Below are 17,516 nucleotides of genomic sequence, written 5' to 3' on the forward strand. Positions count from 1 at the left end.
GTTTTCCCTGGGGCGTCGGAGGCTGAGGAGTGACCTTATAGAGGTTTATAAAATCATGAGGGGCATGGATAGGGTAAATAGACAAAGTTTCTTCCCTGGGGTGGGAGAGTCCAGAACTAGAGGACATAGATTTAGCGTGAGAGATATAAAAGAGACCTAAGGGGCAACCTTTTCATGCAGAGGGTGGTACGTATATGGAATGAGCTGCCTGAGCATGCGGTGGAGGCTGGTATAATTGCAACATTTAAAAGGCATCTGGATAGGTATATGAATAGGAAGGGTTTGGAGGGATATGGGCCGGGTGCTGGCAGGTGGGACTAGATTGCGTTGGGATATCTGGTAGGCATGGTCACGTTGGACCGAAGGGTCTGTTTCCGTGCTGTACATCTCCATGACTCTAAATAATTGTATAAATTTATGTTAGAAGATATATATAGCGAATGTTATGTGTAGTGATTGCTATTGAGGATAGAGTTTAAAATTCAATAGTATACAATGTGAGGAATTATGTTATCTACAGTACATGCAGACATATAAAATACATTCTTCTACAATATAAGAAATGGTTATAAATTAATATATACGGTACTCACCGTGTGTGAAATAATATTGATGGAAATATGGTATATGGTGTGGGAAATAGGGCTGGATCCAACACGGGGATCCACACTGCATACAGTACAGAGATTAGCTTTCGACGTTGGAATTGAAACATTAGTGTGGGCAACACACTAACATAATTACTACATAGAGAGAAAGATAAAGAATAGAAATTGTATTCTGTCTTATTATCACACTCACTTAGGGTGCCTGTATCAATCAGCATTCCCGAAAGATCAAACCAACTGACCCTCTCCCAATACGCTGCTAACAACACGAGAGCATTTCTTGAAATATATGCGCAACTTTGACATTATAACTGATACAGAAAGAGACTGTTTCACAACACAATCGCCAAAAACATTTGGTTAACCTTCTCTGAATCGGGGGATTAGACTACAGTCATTTTATACACTAACATCTACCCGCTAGTGCCTTTAAATTGCATTGTGTAAGGGCATTTCACTTAGTATGTTGCTGTTTAGTAAAATTTCAAGGGTATTTTGAACTTGGCGGAGCTATTGTGCTAACAATGCACTTAAAATAACCTGAAGTACACAACAGATAAGTCTGCAGACGCTAGGAAGAAGAGAACACAAAGTGCGGAAAATCCACAAGAAGTTAGGCAGCGTCTGTGGAGAGGAGACAGAGTTAACGTTTCAGGTCAATGATGTTTAATCAAAACTGATGGAAGATTATCGAACTGAAATGGTCACTTTCTTTCTGCCTCTTCAGGTGTTGCCTGACGTGTTTTTCTGCTTCTGTTTCAGATTACCTGCATTCGCAGTTTCTTGCTTCCATAACAGAGGTGGTGTTGGTTGACCTGGACAAGCTAGAATCAGAGCAGTGCTCAAACATTTGATATATTCACCAGTAACCTAGTTACTTTCGATTCATCTGCAAATGACCAGTAAAAATCAATACAGACACTAGTTTGAGTCATTTCACGTTAAATCAATACATTAGCATTGTTTTTCTCATCAGCATTTTTTTATTTTCAACATGTTTTGTCAAAACATTACATCTCTAAAATATGATACAGTAGGTGGTGTGTTTTACGCGAAGGATCCTGACACATTCGGACTTTTTTTTCGGTTCTAATCAAATGAAGGATGTTCGTGTTATTATTAAACCAGTCTGACCACCTAGTCATCAAAGGCGCCATCTTTCATACCCTTACAGAGAGATTTTCGACTTGGGGCCCAATCAATGGAGAGTATTTGCTATGGTTTTGAAGACACTAAGAATCAGCCTGAATCTGTTGACAATCATTCCAAGAAGGAAGTTCATACTCACCTAAGCGGCACTTCCGACCCGTCAATCGATGCTTGGTTCAATCTCAGGATCCGTCGTTTAAAGACCAGTTACTCACCAACCAGCAGCCCGCTCACCTCAGCCATTGTTCGTTCTAATACAGTTTTGAATACGACCACGACCGTGTTCGGTCGCATTGCTGCCCCCTGCTGTTGAATGCAAAGTTTAGGCTGTAATAACTTGGTTTGCGTTGAAAGGACTATTTGTCAATCGCAGATGTTAAATTGATTCTTTTTTATTATATAGAGTATATAAGAAGGCGATAGATGTCACTTGCAACACGTCTACAAAGCAGTTTTTATAAATCTGTCATCAAGAGACAGGTTAATTTTAAATTCAGTTTGAAATTGTGATGGAGAATGGGGGGGGGGGGGGGGGGGGGGGGAAGCCAAGAAACAACACATGATTTATTAAATAAAAACATGCATAGTTACCAATCTATTGGGTTTGCGCCATCTGAACAATATTTGGATAGTGCGGTTTATCGAGTTGGTCAGAAACACTCAGTTACCACTTGCCTGATGGGGACTGCACTTTGCAATGACGGTAGCTGCAAAACGACAGAAATATACATTGGAATGATCGTATTAATATTTCCTAAAATACAGTAATAATAGAATCATCACATTGGTGGCTCTCCGTGGCATATAGTCAGAAAACTTGATGTTGCAATTTCTCCAACCATTTCATATATTCAATGTTACGCCAAGTTTGTAATGTGTATGTTTATTTTTCAGTCAGTCTACAAATAACTTGAGAGAGTTCTATCACCCCATACTTGGTAAATCAAACTTTTTTTTCCCAAAGAAGGATGTAAGAGGTGTGAGTTTCAAACAGTTAACAGAGCCTGAACATTGACTTCGCACAGCGTCACTTCAAAACCATATTAATTTGCAACTCAAGTCAAAACCCGAAATGTGTCAGAAAGGGGGAACAAGGGACATTTTCCACGAGAAAGCTTCCAAATTTTACAGTGTGTTGATTGGATGGCCGTGATATTGAAGTGTTGCATAATCTACCTGAGTGTACTCAAACATCCCGGCAGTTTATTAAGACACAGCAATCATTGCTCTTCCTGTTCGCATTGCTTATATATCAGACAGAAACAAACCCACCGTTTTATTCATTGCTTCCTGGATATATTTGTTCAATTTGTATTAATTCATTCAATAGGTGGTAAATCTACGCCTAGTCCTGATATATGGGTGGCAATTTTAAAATCTATCTGGATCAGACACAGGGAAAGATTCAAGGTTTTGGATTGCTCGGTGAATTAAGACATAAAGTTGATAATGGTCATCAGACTGTCCTCGCCCCATTAATGCTCTCTCCCGAAAGTATTGGAGAGGGGCCCAGCACAGGCCTTTGGCATGGCTCTGCGATGCAAGGTGTAAAGCAAGCCAGTGCCTATGCCTTATAACAATAAAACTAACCCTGGTGTCAATGAGAGACTATTTTAGGTCCCCGTGCTACTTTCAATCTTGTTTCAAGTCTAATGTTTTAAATTCTATCTCCTTTAGGTTCTATTCGTCCCTCCCCACTCCAGTAAGTGTTCATGTCAGCCTCGATCATGGTGCTCTGCAGTTGACTTCTGCAGCTTCCCTTGAGATTCAGCTCTACATTCAATTTGCCCACGAGCTGGTGCTGGCCATCAGTTTGCCATGGTTTGTGGAGCCGTGGATAAGCTCCACAGAGCACTTTCCACTCCCTGCTTTAACATACACAGACACAAACACACGGACACATCAAACCGCGTAGCTTACACCCCATCCGCATGCTTTCATTGGAATCTCCACCTTCCCCAGGCCCACATGTTTTCATTTGAAAAAGGCCAGTCTTGTAGCGCACTTATTGCATTGTCTCAAAAAAAATCCCTTTCGATCGCTAGAGATGATTGATGGGGACACGCTCATAAAATGCTAGCGGCTGCTCTCTTCAGGCGCTTGGCAGCGTCCATTTCGGGCGCGCTTGCCATCATCTCAAATAGCAGCGTATAATACTTTCACTTCTAACATATGGGTGATGTCGGTATGACAAGAAAGTCACGAGGATTTTCCTCCCGAGTCTTTAAATCTTGTCAAAGGTCAAACAAGACGTGTATTCGATTTATAAGGGCGTGAGTGAGTGTGGGGATAAATGCAGAGGGATTTATATTAACACACAGCATTTTATAGCGTGTCAGAGCAGTTCGTGCAAAGCTCTGGGGCTGATAAATAAAGCAGCAGGCAATCAATGTTGTGTACAAATAGGGAAGGACATTTTATCACCGCTCAGCGCTCAAAGGGGCATTCTGAGGCTTTTTTTAACGCAGGCGTTCAAAAGAACTGCATTGGATCGATATTCAACGTGAAACATCGAAAAGTATGCAAACATAAATGCTAAGCTGCACCACGTTCACTTGGTTCCAGAAATTGCAGCAACTCTGCTGCCCATTGTACGTGTGCTGTCAATGGCAAAGAAAACAATGATTCACACTGGCCACCAGAATATATGCATCAACTGTTCAATGTATAAAAATAAGGCGCCACTCCCACCTCTTCAAAAAAAAACTGCACTAGCATTTCTGTCCGAGTTTGCACTTTGAATGTCAGATGATTTTGTAGGTCAATGTTTCAAACAGGAACAGGTTGACATATTCACCTCTAACAGTACCTCTGTTCTGCCAATGCGGCAGCTCGATTGAACGGGCAGAGTGACAAGGCTGTTGGTCGGACTGTCTCTTTAGCACAAAGTCATAAAGCAACCTCAAAGGCAGAGCAGAGGAATAGTCCTCGTTCACAAGTCCAGATCGCTCTACCTCGAACAGGTTCAACGTCAGATGATCTTTCGAAGGGTAGTTTCAAGATGCAGAATATATGGTGCTCTCAGCTATTTTCAGTTCTGTAGTCCGGTTGACGCTAGAGTTTAGCAGTTTCGCAAATTAAAGTTTCTGAAGTCCAAAATAAGTACTTGACTGATTCGTATGTGTTAATCTAGGTCGCTGAGTAATTACGTGTAGTCACGGCTTTGTATTGTCCTTGCAATTGAGCAGAATAACCGGCCCAACAACTGGGCAAAATAACTGGTATAGCAACTCGGCAGAATAACCGGTACAACTGGGCAGAATAAATGGTACAACAACTGGGCAGAATAACCTGTCCAGTAGCTGGGAAATATGACTGGCCTAGCAACCAACTTGACAAAATAGTTGTACACCGGCCAAGGAAACAACGAGTTAAAGATGAGCAGTTTAACAGAATTAAAATGTTCCACAAAAAGCAAAATTCTACATTTTTAAAAAGTTGCTAACGTGGTATTAATTCTCTATCAAAACGACATACACTTTTCACACACTTAAATATGCAAACGAGTGTTCCGCCTCAATGCTCAGTTTTTGTTGGTTTTGCTGATAAGTTTGTACATGTATTCACTGTATGCGTGTTTGAATGCTGCTATTTGTGACATCGGTGACATTCTCAATGCACCATAAAATCAAAAAAATGTCCAGTCCAGAAATAAACACTCTGGTTGCATGCATTGGGGACGCGTAAATGTTTGGAAGCTTTCGAAAAAACTGCCAGCAGATTAGTGTTGGTCACGATTTGTAGATTATCAGCAATGAGATTTCGGGGGGAACTGTGAAAGACTGATTGACTTTGAGCTGAAGGGATTCAGTGCAGAATGAGGTGAAAACGTACAAATCGATGAGCAGGGATTAGAATGGATCTGATGAGAGATTGCAGGGTCTGAAACCAGCAGCGGATCGTTACCAGTGGATCTCTGACGATTAAAAGACAAATCCATGCTCAGTAGATCTTCACCGATTGATGCCAATCCTTAGAGATGTATAGCAGAGAGCTTCCAGGTGTCTGCGGGGAAATCGTTCAATTAAAATACGGTCAATTTAAATCATATCGCACGTTTAATTGTGAGAACGAGCTGCTTTCATGTTTTGTTTCCTGGCGATATTATCTCGGAATGTCACTTTTGTTTCATAATTAAGTCACCAATTTTAAGAAAACCTCCCCAGGCCTGCTATTTATCCTGTAAATGTGGCATCGAATCCGCCCCGCTTTTCACTCCAATGACTGCTAATAAGTTAGTGTGTCAAATTCTTGTGGCTGCCAATGACGTCCGCTTTCATTTGACAGACTACAAATCCCAAGATCCCTCAGTGTCCAGCGAATCTAGGCTGGCAAGGGACTTGGGACCCTCTCTCTGTCTCAGTTCCCACTGTGCCCTGCCACGGGGTCACATGACCTTGCAAGCTCTCTTTGTCAGAGGGTGCATTGGAAGAAGGGGCCAGTGCAAACCTTCAGTGGCCAATCGTCAGAAATAGATATATGTTATACAAAAGAAAGCGAACAAGCTTTCCAAAGCACAAAACTTGTAAGTCGAAACCGAAAAAGATACATATGGCTGCTCTGTGCGAAAATCCCTGTTTCATTGTTGCATTTCAATCGTGAAATTCCTGCATTTCATGCGTTCTTTAAAAAAATCTATATAATTAACAAGGGCATATTAACGCTCGGAATTCTGTATCACTCGAATTTTTGATATTTGTGAGTACTTAGGGAAATATGGCAAGAACAAATCACCAATGCGCCACATTGTCTGAGTTGATCCGCTCAATGAGAAGGATGAGAGAGTTTCTCAAAACGATCCCCTTGGGGACGTCTAATGGTCAAGAATCACATCATTGGCCAACTGCAGTGCATGCTCACAGATCCCCGCGGTGTTACCAACCTTCCGTGATCATTGATTCTCAAATGATCTCCCCATCCCAGTTTGCTCGATATTTTATTGAACTCTATGTAACAGAGAATCTCAGAGCTAACCCAGGACAAACCCGAAAGGTTCAGACAATCCGCGTTTAACTGACGGCACGGCGTCCGCCTTCCTGCAGCTGTTCCCTTCGGAGGAGTTTGACACTGATACCATTAAACTGCTACGAGGTCACACTGTCCACTTTCAGTCTTTACCAGTGCTCTCGCTTTCTATCGGATTTCTATCGGATCCTATTTATCTCGTATTTAAATAGGAAATCTACATTACATCCATATGGAGTCTAAATGCAGATTACGTATTAAGCACAAATACTGAGCTCAAGCGACCGTTTTGGTTTTTAAACTTATTTTTAACAAATCTATTGCAAATAACCCCAAGGCAACTGAAATGATATTGAGTCATTGTCACTTAAATAATGCTAAAATAAGCCCTCTTCAGCCATTCACACACAAAGAAAGGTTTATGTACGATTTGGAGAAAGGGTCGTAATCTAATCACCTACATTTTTTTTAAAAATCGGCAAACCTCGCTCGTAGGGAAGTGATTCCTAACTTATTTTAGCCTTTTAGTTTTGAACAGGCAGGATGGGGACAAGAATCATCACAGTTACAAACGCGATTTCTCTCATTCATCTTTAATGATTCTTTTCCAAGTCCTCCCAACTCACAGGTCGTCAGAACAACTATTGACTTTAAAAAAAAACAAAATCATTGTACTGAATTAAAAACTGCACCGCTCTGTAACTCCAACCAAGGCACTGCATCATTTTAATCGAAGCAACATTCTGTTGTAAAAGAAACAAACTTGAACAAATTATGAGCGGCGTGAGACTTCCACTTGTTAATTTCACAGTTAAGGCCCGCGTTTAAAATAAAGCACCTTGTCTAATTTCATCCAACTTTTCAATGTGAAAGGTGAGCATTCCCATGAATATACATATTTCGTGAAGGTGGATCAACGACATTACAGAAATTACTGCTCTGAAGTCTTATAGGGCCTCTCAGATAGATGACTACTTTGTATGTAATATGCATGCGTGGTAAAAATTACAGTGGACTATATAACACGTTCACTTGGGTAATCCAATTGCACTTCTTACCAATATAGAGCAGGGCGTACCTTAGGTAGCCGCCAATTTAAAATGCTCATTTAACTGTTTCGATTAATTGAGAAGAGATTTATTCAGATCGAGGGAACCTGCTGGTGATGGGATTCCCCCATCGCTTAAGCTGACTTTTTTTTGTGAAAACTCTCCAATGACGACCTTGAGCCTCAGATTTCTATATTTTAAAAGAAAATCCAGGTCCAGACCTCGAAGAAAATCCTTGTTGATAGCCTGACTATTCGAGGTTACCGGAAAGGGTTGAACAAGAAAAAAAAGCTCATTTTTAAGAACTGAAAAGGAACTCTTTGGGATGTTTAGTCTCACAGTTTTCGCTGTTAACTGAGTCGTAGACCTGTTATCGCAAAAAGAATAGACATGGGGGAATCTCAAAATATCCAATCCGAGCTGAGTGTGAGGAAGCAAAGGTCTTGTACTTATCCCGCTAGTTCAGTTGAGATTTTATAGATGATCATTCCCACTGATTAATATAAACGATTAACGGCGAGGCTGTAGTTTTAAACTGGCCAACAAGCGATAAGCCGAGACTAATCTTTCCACCCTCAGTCTTTCCGGAGATGACATGCCGAGTTAACTAGAATGGGAAAAAAAATTAACAAATTCTTTTAAAAAAAGAGAAAACCGCCCGGACATGTAGTTGCTCTCTTCTGTTGACTCACCGACGGTACGACTGCTCAGTGCACAGCAGCTGCGGACTTTGAAATGTTTTAGCAGATTTCCCAATCACCCAACCTCCACAATAACCGCCCCAACAAATTAAAATGAGAGTGACTACATTGGCATATAACGAAGTCCGGCTGAAAATTCCGTTTGCTTTATTTAAATTGGCTCTCAGTGACTACAACAGGTCTTTGGAGATCCTGCAGAAAGAAGGGATTCTGCTTTGTTATGGAAACGACAAATCTGCTCAAACTAAGGAGAAGCTGGGGAGACTGGACAGAAGCCTCTAATTAATATTATGCATGATCAAGTCGAAATTCGTTGCAAGAAACAAAACAAGTGCAAACCTTTCCTGATTACATTTTAGTGTGAATCTTTTATTTGTATGTTAACGTCAGTCCTCTTTAATTTCTTTTTGAGACGTCATCGATCCTGCGGGTATAGCTTTAAATATTCATACGGAAAGGATGAATTCTTAAAGGAGAACCCGCTACAATTGCAGATTTACCTTAAAGGTGCTGATTCATATTTGGTAATTGCAATTTTTTTTATCACGGACAGTGGTGCTTTTCGCAACGTTTCTTTCATCATATCAATTCGTTCTTGTTTGGTCTGATCCGAAACATAAGAATGTAAATTCAGACCCATCAATTATCCTTAACGATCTAGTCTGGTCTCACTTACTAAACCAGTCCCCAGAGACCAGGGAAGCCTTTCCCTTGTTTGGAGCAATTGCCTTAAAAAAAAACAAATTAGAAAAATAAAGACTAAATCACCAATTCGAAATACAATTATTACAGATGCTACAAGAGCTACCAATATTTGAACTGAAAACAAAACCCAATTAATAACTGGTCATGTAAACTGGAAACGAGTGTTTTGCAAGCCGAACTTATCTGTAAAGGACTTTTTATCATTAATAATCTTTTTTATAAAGCTTTTGTTATTTTACTGGAAACTTGAAATAGTAATCACATCATGCGTTTGGATACAACAAACTCATAGATTTGTACGTTTACTTCTTCTGAAATATTTTTCTGCTGAGAAGGTAAATTTAGCAATTGTGTGTGATTAAACAAAATTCAAACGAAGGGTGTTGTTCCAATTCGGTCAAACTCGTCTTTATTGATGTTAGTAGGATGTTAACATTATCGCAGTGGGGATTAATCAACGGTTTGAGGTTTGCAAAAAAAAGTTGACTATTGATGCCGCTTTATAAATACAAATAACATTTTCCCAAACCCCACCGCCCCCCACATTTGTTTGGAACAGGAACAGATGAACCTCAAAGGCCAATTGCCAAAGCCTCCAGCGCCATCTACTGTTAATTTGAGTATTATGTGGCACCCGAATCAATTATACCTTTTTTATTTTGCTTAAAGTCCAAAACGTTCCGTGTGCTGAGAAACGAATGAATATTTCTACACATTCTGTTACTCTGAGGTACATAGGAGTACTTAATCGTCTACATTTCAGGATCAGTGGTGAAGTGATTAGGCCCGCGGTTGACATCTAAGGATGCTGCCTACAAAGACCTTTTAATTCACGAGGCATTTATTTCCCCTTTCTTGGCATTAGTTTGATTTTGTCACCAAGTTAGAAAGGGTTTTCAGGGATCAAGCAACTATCATGTCATAAGGTAATCTGAACAGCCAATCACATTCAACTATTCTCACAGACAGCAATCCAGAAATCAAATGCACTGATTATCTTTTTTTAATTATACTTTAGAGAGTGTGAAATGAGCATGCACACGGGGTTAAGGCCAATGTTGAAATATCATAAGAAAAATAAAAAATAGTGTTTTATCCGAATGAAGAAATGTTAGGTTCCACAAATATAAAATTGGTCTTCCAAGACTTTTTCACTCGAGTTGTGAACTTTCCTCATTTCCCCTCCCCCCACCTTGTCTCAGTCAAATCCCTCGAACTCAGCACTGCCTTCATAACCTGCAATCTTCTTCCTGACCTCTCCGCCCCCACCCCACTCCGGCCTATCACCCTCACCTTGACCTCCTTCCACCTATCGCATTTCCAAAGCCCCTCCTCCAAGTCGCTCCTCCCTACCTTTTATCTTAGCCTGCTGGACACACTTTTCTCATTCCTGAAGAAGGGCTTATGCCCGAAACGTTGATCCTCCTGTTCCTTGGATGCTGTCTGACCTGCTGCGCTTTTCCAGCAGCACATTTTCAGCTCTGATCTCCAGCATCTGTAGTCCTCACTTTCTCCTTGTGAACTTGATACCCTGATATCCAGTAACACCTCATCCAAAGGGGTGTAACAAGTGTTAACACAATGAAACAACACTCTTCCAGTTCACTGGTTTTATCATGATTCCAGCCACAGGGCATCAAGAGCTATGCCCTTTGAAAAGTGTAGATTCATTGACAGCAAGTGCTCAATTTCTGCATTTAACTGCAATTGTGCATGTACCTGAAATTGCTGTTGCATTTAGGGGCACCATGATGGTAACTGCTGGTAATTTCAACTTTTTTATTAACCAGAATCTAGTCCAGGATATCTTTGGAACCTTTTGATCACATCACACAAATGCCGAGCAATGACCATCTCCAACAAGAGAAAATCTAATCTTCACTCTTTATCATTCAATGGCATAATGATCACTGAATCCCTCATTATCAGTATCCTGGGGTCACCATTGACTGGAAATTCAACTGGATTAGGCATATACATACTGTGGCAATAGGGGAAACTCAGAAGCTAGGAATCCTGCAGGAAATAGCTCACCCCTGACTCCCTAAAACCTGTACACTATCTACAAGGCACAAGTCAGGAATGTCATAAAATAGTTTCCATTTAGTGAATGGGTGCAGCTCCAACAGGTTTGGTATGTTTTGGCGCAGCCATTTTGGCACGGCCATTTGGGTGCCAAACCTATTTTGGCGCTAGACGATTTGGCGACAGATATTTTGGCGCTAAGAACATTTCTTTTTTTGTAAATCAGCATTACAGTTTTTAGTGATTAACAGATTTAATGTTTTTATTTTTCAATAAAGTTACAGTTTTAAAACTTTTTGAAGTTCTACCTTTGAATGATGATGAATCAATCAATTTTTTTTCCTAGCGCCAAAACACCCGTTGCCAAATGGGCTGGTGCCAAGTCAACTGGCGTCCAAATGGCTGCACCCAATCATTCCATTCTGAGCTCCAACAACAACCAACAAGCCATTCAGGACAAGAGAATCGGTTGATTTGAACCACAAACAAAATTGTCAAATTGGATCCAAAATTGGCTGAATGACAGGAAAAAGAAAGTAATGGTCGAGGTGGGATTTTGTGACTGGGAGCCTGTGTCCAATGGGGTCCCACAAGGATCAGTTTTGAGCCCCTTGCTGTTTGTAGTATATGTATTGATTTAGACTTGAATGTAGAAGGTTTGATCAGTAAGTTTGCAGATGATATGAAAATAGGTGAAGTGATAAATAGTGAGGAGGATAGTCTTAGATTGTAGGAGGGTATGGACAGGCTGGTCAAATGGACTCATCAGTAATCAATGGCTTTCAGTCTGGATAAGTATGAGGTAATACACTTGGGCAGAACGAACAAGGCAAAGGAATACATGGTGAATAGTAGGACCCTGGGAAACAGCAAGGATCAGAAGGACCTTAGTGTGCATGTCCACTGTCCCTTAAGGTAGCTGGACAGGTAAATAACATTGTTAATTAGGCATTTGGGATACTTCCCTTTATCTTCCAAAGCATAGAGTTAAGATCTGGGAAGTAACGTTAGAACTACATGAAACATTAGTTGGGCTGCAGCTAGAGTATTGCATGCAGTTGTGGAACTCACATTATAAGAGGGATGTGAACAGACTGGAGAGGGGCAGAGATTTACCTGTGATGGAGAATTTTATTTCCGAAGAGAGATTGGACAGATGGGGGCTGTTTCTCTTGGACTGGGGGAAGCTAAGGGGAGTAGGCATGATTGAGATGTATAAAATTATGAGGGGCATAGATGTCGTAAATAGGAAGAAACCTTTCTCCTTGGTAGAAGGATTGATGACCACGGACATAGATTTAAGGTAAGGGATAGGAGGTCAGAGGAGATGCGATAAAATTGATTTTATCCAGAGGATGGTGGGAATCTTGAACTCCCTGTCTGAAAGATAGTAGAGGCAGGAACAAGTAATAATTCAGAAATTTTTAGATGTGCATTTGTAATGCTAAGGCATTCGGACAATGGGACATGCACTGGAAAATGGGATTACAATAGTTAGCTGCTTGTTATTGATTGGCACAGACTTGATGGGCTGAATGGTTTCTTTCTTTGCTGTAGACCTCAATGACTCTATGACATTCACTCTCTCCACCACCAATGATCAGGAGCAACAGTATATATACCATCTAAAGACACACTGCAGAAATTCATCAAGAATCCTTAGACAGCACCTTCCAAAAGAAACCATGGCTGCTTCCACCTAGACGGACAAAGGCAGCAGATATCTGGAGACACCACCACCTGCAAGCTCCCTGCCCAGCTATTCAACATTCTGTGTTTGAAATATTTTGCCATTCCCTTAATGTCTCTGGGTCAAAATCCTTGATCTCCCTCCCTAACAGCATTGTAGGAGTACCTATAACACATGCACTGCTGCGGTTCAAGACAACAACTCACCACCACCTTCTCAAGGGCAAGTAGGACCAGACTATCATTAATAGCTCAGCTATAGACATCCATATATTGTGAATCATTTTAAAAAGTAAAAGTTAAGTTTGTATACTGCAAATTTATTTGAATTGGAAGGCACCATAGGCCTATCAGTATGCTTAAGTACTTTGGGCTAAATTCCAAAGCAATACTAGTTGGGTGTCATGATAATTGGAAGTGCTCTAGCTCACACCAAATGGAAAACAGATGTTCCATATGGCTAGTTCAGTGATTCAGGTTGACAGTAATGATTTCTTGCCAGTATTTGAAAAACTTGCAGAATTCTCCTAGTGCCTTGGCCAACATTCTTCCCTTACCCAAAGTGATGAAAAACACATTGAATGGTCATTCATTTCATTACATAAAAATACATTTCCACGTTCAATAGCAACTCTTTCAAAATAATTAATTTGATGTGAAGTACAGTGATGCATTTCTGAAAGAGTTGGTTAAACAATAATGCTTCCATATAAGTAGGTTCAAACTAATTCTTTATTGCCATCATTTTATGGAAAAAAATTGATGGTAATTAAACAGAAATTGGCATGTTCACCAAGATAATGTAAATTCATAGGGAAAGTAGAGATGAAGTTCATTACTAAGGCAAATAGCTACTCGAACAATAACAGCTTATATTTATGTAATGCCTATAACAAGATGAGTATTATAAAAATAAGTATGACTCTAAGGCACATAAAAGGATATTAGCTCAGATAGTTAATCGAAAGCTTGACTAAAGAGATGTTTTTATGAGATGAACAGGTGTAGGCGGGATACTCCGCCTGGGCCTGGGCCTGGAATCATGGCTATCAATAATGAAGCAAGTACAATTGGGATACACAAAAGTCCAGAATTAGAGGAGTGCAGATATCTCAGAGAGCTGAGACTGTTACAAGATATGGAAAAAAGGAGAAGTTTAGAATAAAGATGATGTTTGATTTGAAGACAATGTAGAGCAAAGGGGTAGTAGATGGAATGAGACTTGTTGCCACTTAAGAAACAGGCAGCAGAGATTTGGATGACCTCAAGTTTATGAAAAGTAGAATGTGGGCTACCAGCTGGGTGCGTGTTTGGAATATTCAAAAATAGAGGCAACAAAGGCATGAATGAGGGTTTCAGCAGTAGGTGATTTCAACTGGGGCTAAGTCAGACAGTTTTACAAAAGTGGAAATAGGTGGTCTTAGTCATGGCATGAATATTTTAGTCGGAAGCGCAACCTGAGATTAAACATGGAACCAAAATGCAGATGTACTGTCTTAATCAAGTTGCCAAGTAGAGGGATGGAATTGATAACTAGGTTTGGCGCAAGCACTAAAAACAATGACTTCATCTTCCACCTATGCAATTAAGGGACATTTCTTTTCATCCAGTACAGAATATTAGATTAAGAGACTGATATTTTCACATCAGTGGATGAGTCAAATTAGACAGGGGTTCACTTTGTACCACAGCCACAACCTTTCCCATTCAGAAGTACTTTGACAGAGAGGCCAGGTATTATTTTTCATTCCATGAAATTGGAATGTATGTTTTCTTTCATTTTTCATAGGATATGGGTGTGGCCATTTGTTGATGTCCATCTCTAGTTGTTCTTGAACTGAATGATGTACTGCAACCTACCAGAGGCCAGTTAAGTATTAACGACATAACTGTAGTAACTGGAATTACATGTAAACCAGGCACGATGAGGACAATAGATTCTTGTTCTCTAAATAACATAGTTAAACCAGATGGGCTTTATGACAAATAACAATGGTTTCTGGCTACCGTTAAACGATTTTTTAAAAAAAATCTCGTTTATTATTTCACCACCTGCTTTGGTGAGATTCAAATCTGTGTTCTTGCAAGTTTTAGCCAGGGTTACTAGTCTAATGTTGACACCATTATGCCACTGTCTCCCCCAATACTCTTAATTTAAAACACCTATCATCCTTTGAAAGCAGTTCATCAAATCTAGGTCCAATATGTGTATGGAATCTTGTAAATTCAGGAGCATATGAGAGAAAACCACCACTGAATTAACAAATATATAAAAGTTAAAAGTGAAATTCCATGCTTTGTTTTTCAGATCATCCCTGATTACAGAAAACTCCAAGATATTCATTGTTCCTTGGACTACTGTTCTTGCCACATTTTGAGAACCACATTCAACACCATGCATGACCGTATGCACTCCCAAGCCTTCCTCTCTTCAAAAACGTCAATACTTCATATCAGAGCTCTCCTCATCTTCACTTTCATTTCCTTCTTTGTCGCAATTGATGTTTGACTAAAAGCCTCGGATTTTCCACTTCCTTAAGTGATGTGACCAATGGTGAGAAATATGGGAAAGTATTGTCAAAATTGAAAATCAGAATCTTAATGTCACAAAAATGTTCAGATTTCTCTGTCACATTCAAGTGGCGAGTATAGAACCTCACTAATGATCAGCAAATATTTTATTTCCATCATCGGCCCAAATTTCTATGTAGCCTCCAATTCTGTCCTCCTTTGAGAAACTAGATGGTGCCAATTCCCAACGTGAAGACCAAAATGCTTTCCTCTCAGCAACAGTTTACCATTTACATTTCCAGGCCTTCATCTAGCACCCCTGTATGCTCCACTGTCCCTCTCTACTGTTCATCTAAGCAAATTAGGAATGGCAAATAACCAGTTTCATTGCATCATTGTGCCAAAACTGGACCAAAAGATATAACAGTTCAGTCCTTCAAGATATCGTTTTGGAGATCAGAGACAATTACAACATGCATGCTCTCCAAGACAAATACAACATGTACTTTGCCGTAAATATCTTATGCATAATATGACTCTTATTTTGTTTCTTTGCTTGCACCCTCTATGTACGTATTTGGGAGCTGTCATCTCTATGATTTACATTTTTGTTTGTGCAGAGAAAGAGACAGACAGCTTGGTGCAGTTTAGAGCATTGAACCTTCAAAGGTGTGGACTTGTTGCTGTACAGCTCTATGCTACGTCATGTCACATCTACAGCACCACAAGCATTGCAGCTGCCTCAATTTATTAGCAATGTGTGAATATCAAGGGGAACTTATCCATGTGAGGTGAAAGGGGTCTATCGGCAATTAGGGGTAGTGACATAATCACTTAAAATGTTAATTTGCTTCCAGTCCAGGCTATTGAGTACAGTCAGTCCTGCAGAGCAGTCTACATACTACAGATACATAGTCATGGTGCTTTGGAGCCATTATTCCAACATGTGGGCCATTTGTTTCTGCAATGAGACAAAAGAAGGGACTGAGTGCGATGATAGTGGCTGGAAAAGCAGTTAGTGGTGATGCAGGACCTGGAGAAGTGATACGATGTCCCCAGTGAATGAGTAGGAAGTGCAGAGGGAAAGAAAGATTAGTAGTTTGGGAGGATGAGTTGGTGAGAACCACTAAATGGGCATTAAGCATGTAATAATGAGTAACAGAATTCGAGAAAGTGATGACTGTGAGATAGCAAAGAGAATGTGTAGCAATTACCCTTGCTGAGCATGAAAAGTCATTAACCTTTTTCCTGCACTGCTGTGTGCTATATTTCACCCAGAACACAGCACTGACCTGGGATGCTTTTTCAGAACAAGCTGGCTTGGTTTATTGATGTGAACTCCTTTGCCAGTTAGCAGGAGAAAACACTGCCCTCTTTTCGCCACATTGTCCACCAGCATCTCCAGGTTCCTGGGGTCAGTGAACTAACATGTCTTTATGGGTCATTTTCTTCAGGACCACAGTGCAGGACTACAGTGTAAAGGACAGTTCCTGGCTTGCAGCACCTGATGTGGTGCAAGACTGAGGTTAATTACGATAGCATGCATGTTACAAAGTCCCAGCAGCAATGAGCACTCCTAATTCGCCTGCTGAATGATACCATGAGGGCGGCACAAAGAGGCCAGTTGCATAATTATTGAGCTGTACAATAGAAAATCGTGTAAGAAATGTCATCAGGTGGTCCAGACTCTAGAATCTCCCCCCATAAAAAACTTTGTCAAAAAACAGCATCATTTGCCTCTTATTTCTCTTTTCAGGTTTGAAATATGCTAGAAATGTTAAAAGATGTCATTTTACAAAGACCAAAGTTAAAATGTTAAAGGCAAAGTTACCATAGTTCTACTGGACCATCGAGCTGCTCACTCGCTATAGAGCGATGTCTGGTGGTGGTTTACCTGAGGGTCAGCACACCTCAGGTGAGAGAGAGGTTGAGAAGGAGAGTCCTCATGTTAACCTCAGCCTGAATGGGAATTGAACCTACACTGTTACCATCACTGCATCACAAACCAGCTATCCAACTAACTGATCTGTCTGAATGCTTAAAATGTTAAATTTAAGCTCAAATTAAGAATGTGTCCATTAAGCTTGTAGATTATTGGAATGAAAATGTCATTA

At 40.3% G+C, this 17,516-nt stretch overlaps 1 long non-coding RNA gene across 2 annotated transcripts; it reads right to left on the reverse strand.

Annotated features, from left to right (window-relative positions):
• Window positions 1-1,363: 1,363 nt before the first annotated feature.
• On the reverse strand, window positions 1,364-8,420 carry LOC122550663 (uncharacterized). Of its 2 annotated transcripts, none has more exons than XR_015757435.1 (3): window positions 2,349-8,420; window positions 1,897-2,063; window positions 1,364-1,497 (listed from the first exon to the last, which is right to left on the reverse strand). It is a non-coding gene; the product is annotated as an uncharacterized LOC122550663 (long non-coding RNA). The 2 variants fall into 2 exon arrangements; XR_015757434.1 differs by having other exon boundaries at window positions 1,378-2,063; window positions 2,349-2,464; window positions 5,664-8,404.
• Window positions 8,421-17,516: the final 9,096 nt, after the last annotated feature.

Source organism: Chiloscyllium plagiosum, unplaced genomic scaffold (assembly GCF_037043375.1).
Source record: "Chiloscyllium plagiosum isolate Xiang-an unplaced genomic scaffold, Cpla_swu_hap1 HiC_scaffold_6, whole genome shotgun sequence".
NCBI lineage: Eukaryota > Metazoa > Chordata > Chondrichthyes > Orectolobiformes > Hemiscylliidae > Chiloscyllium > Chiloscyllium plagiosum.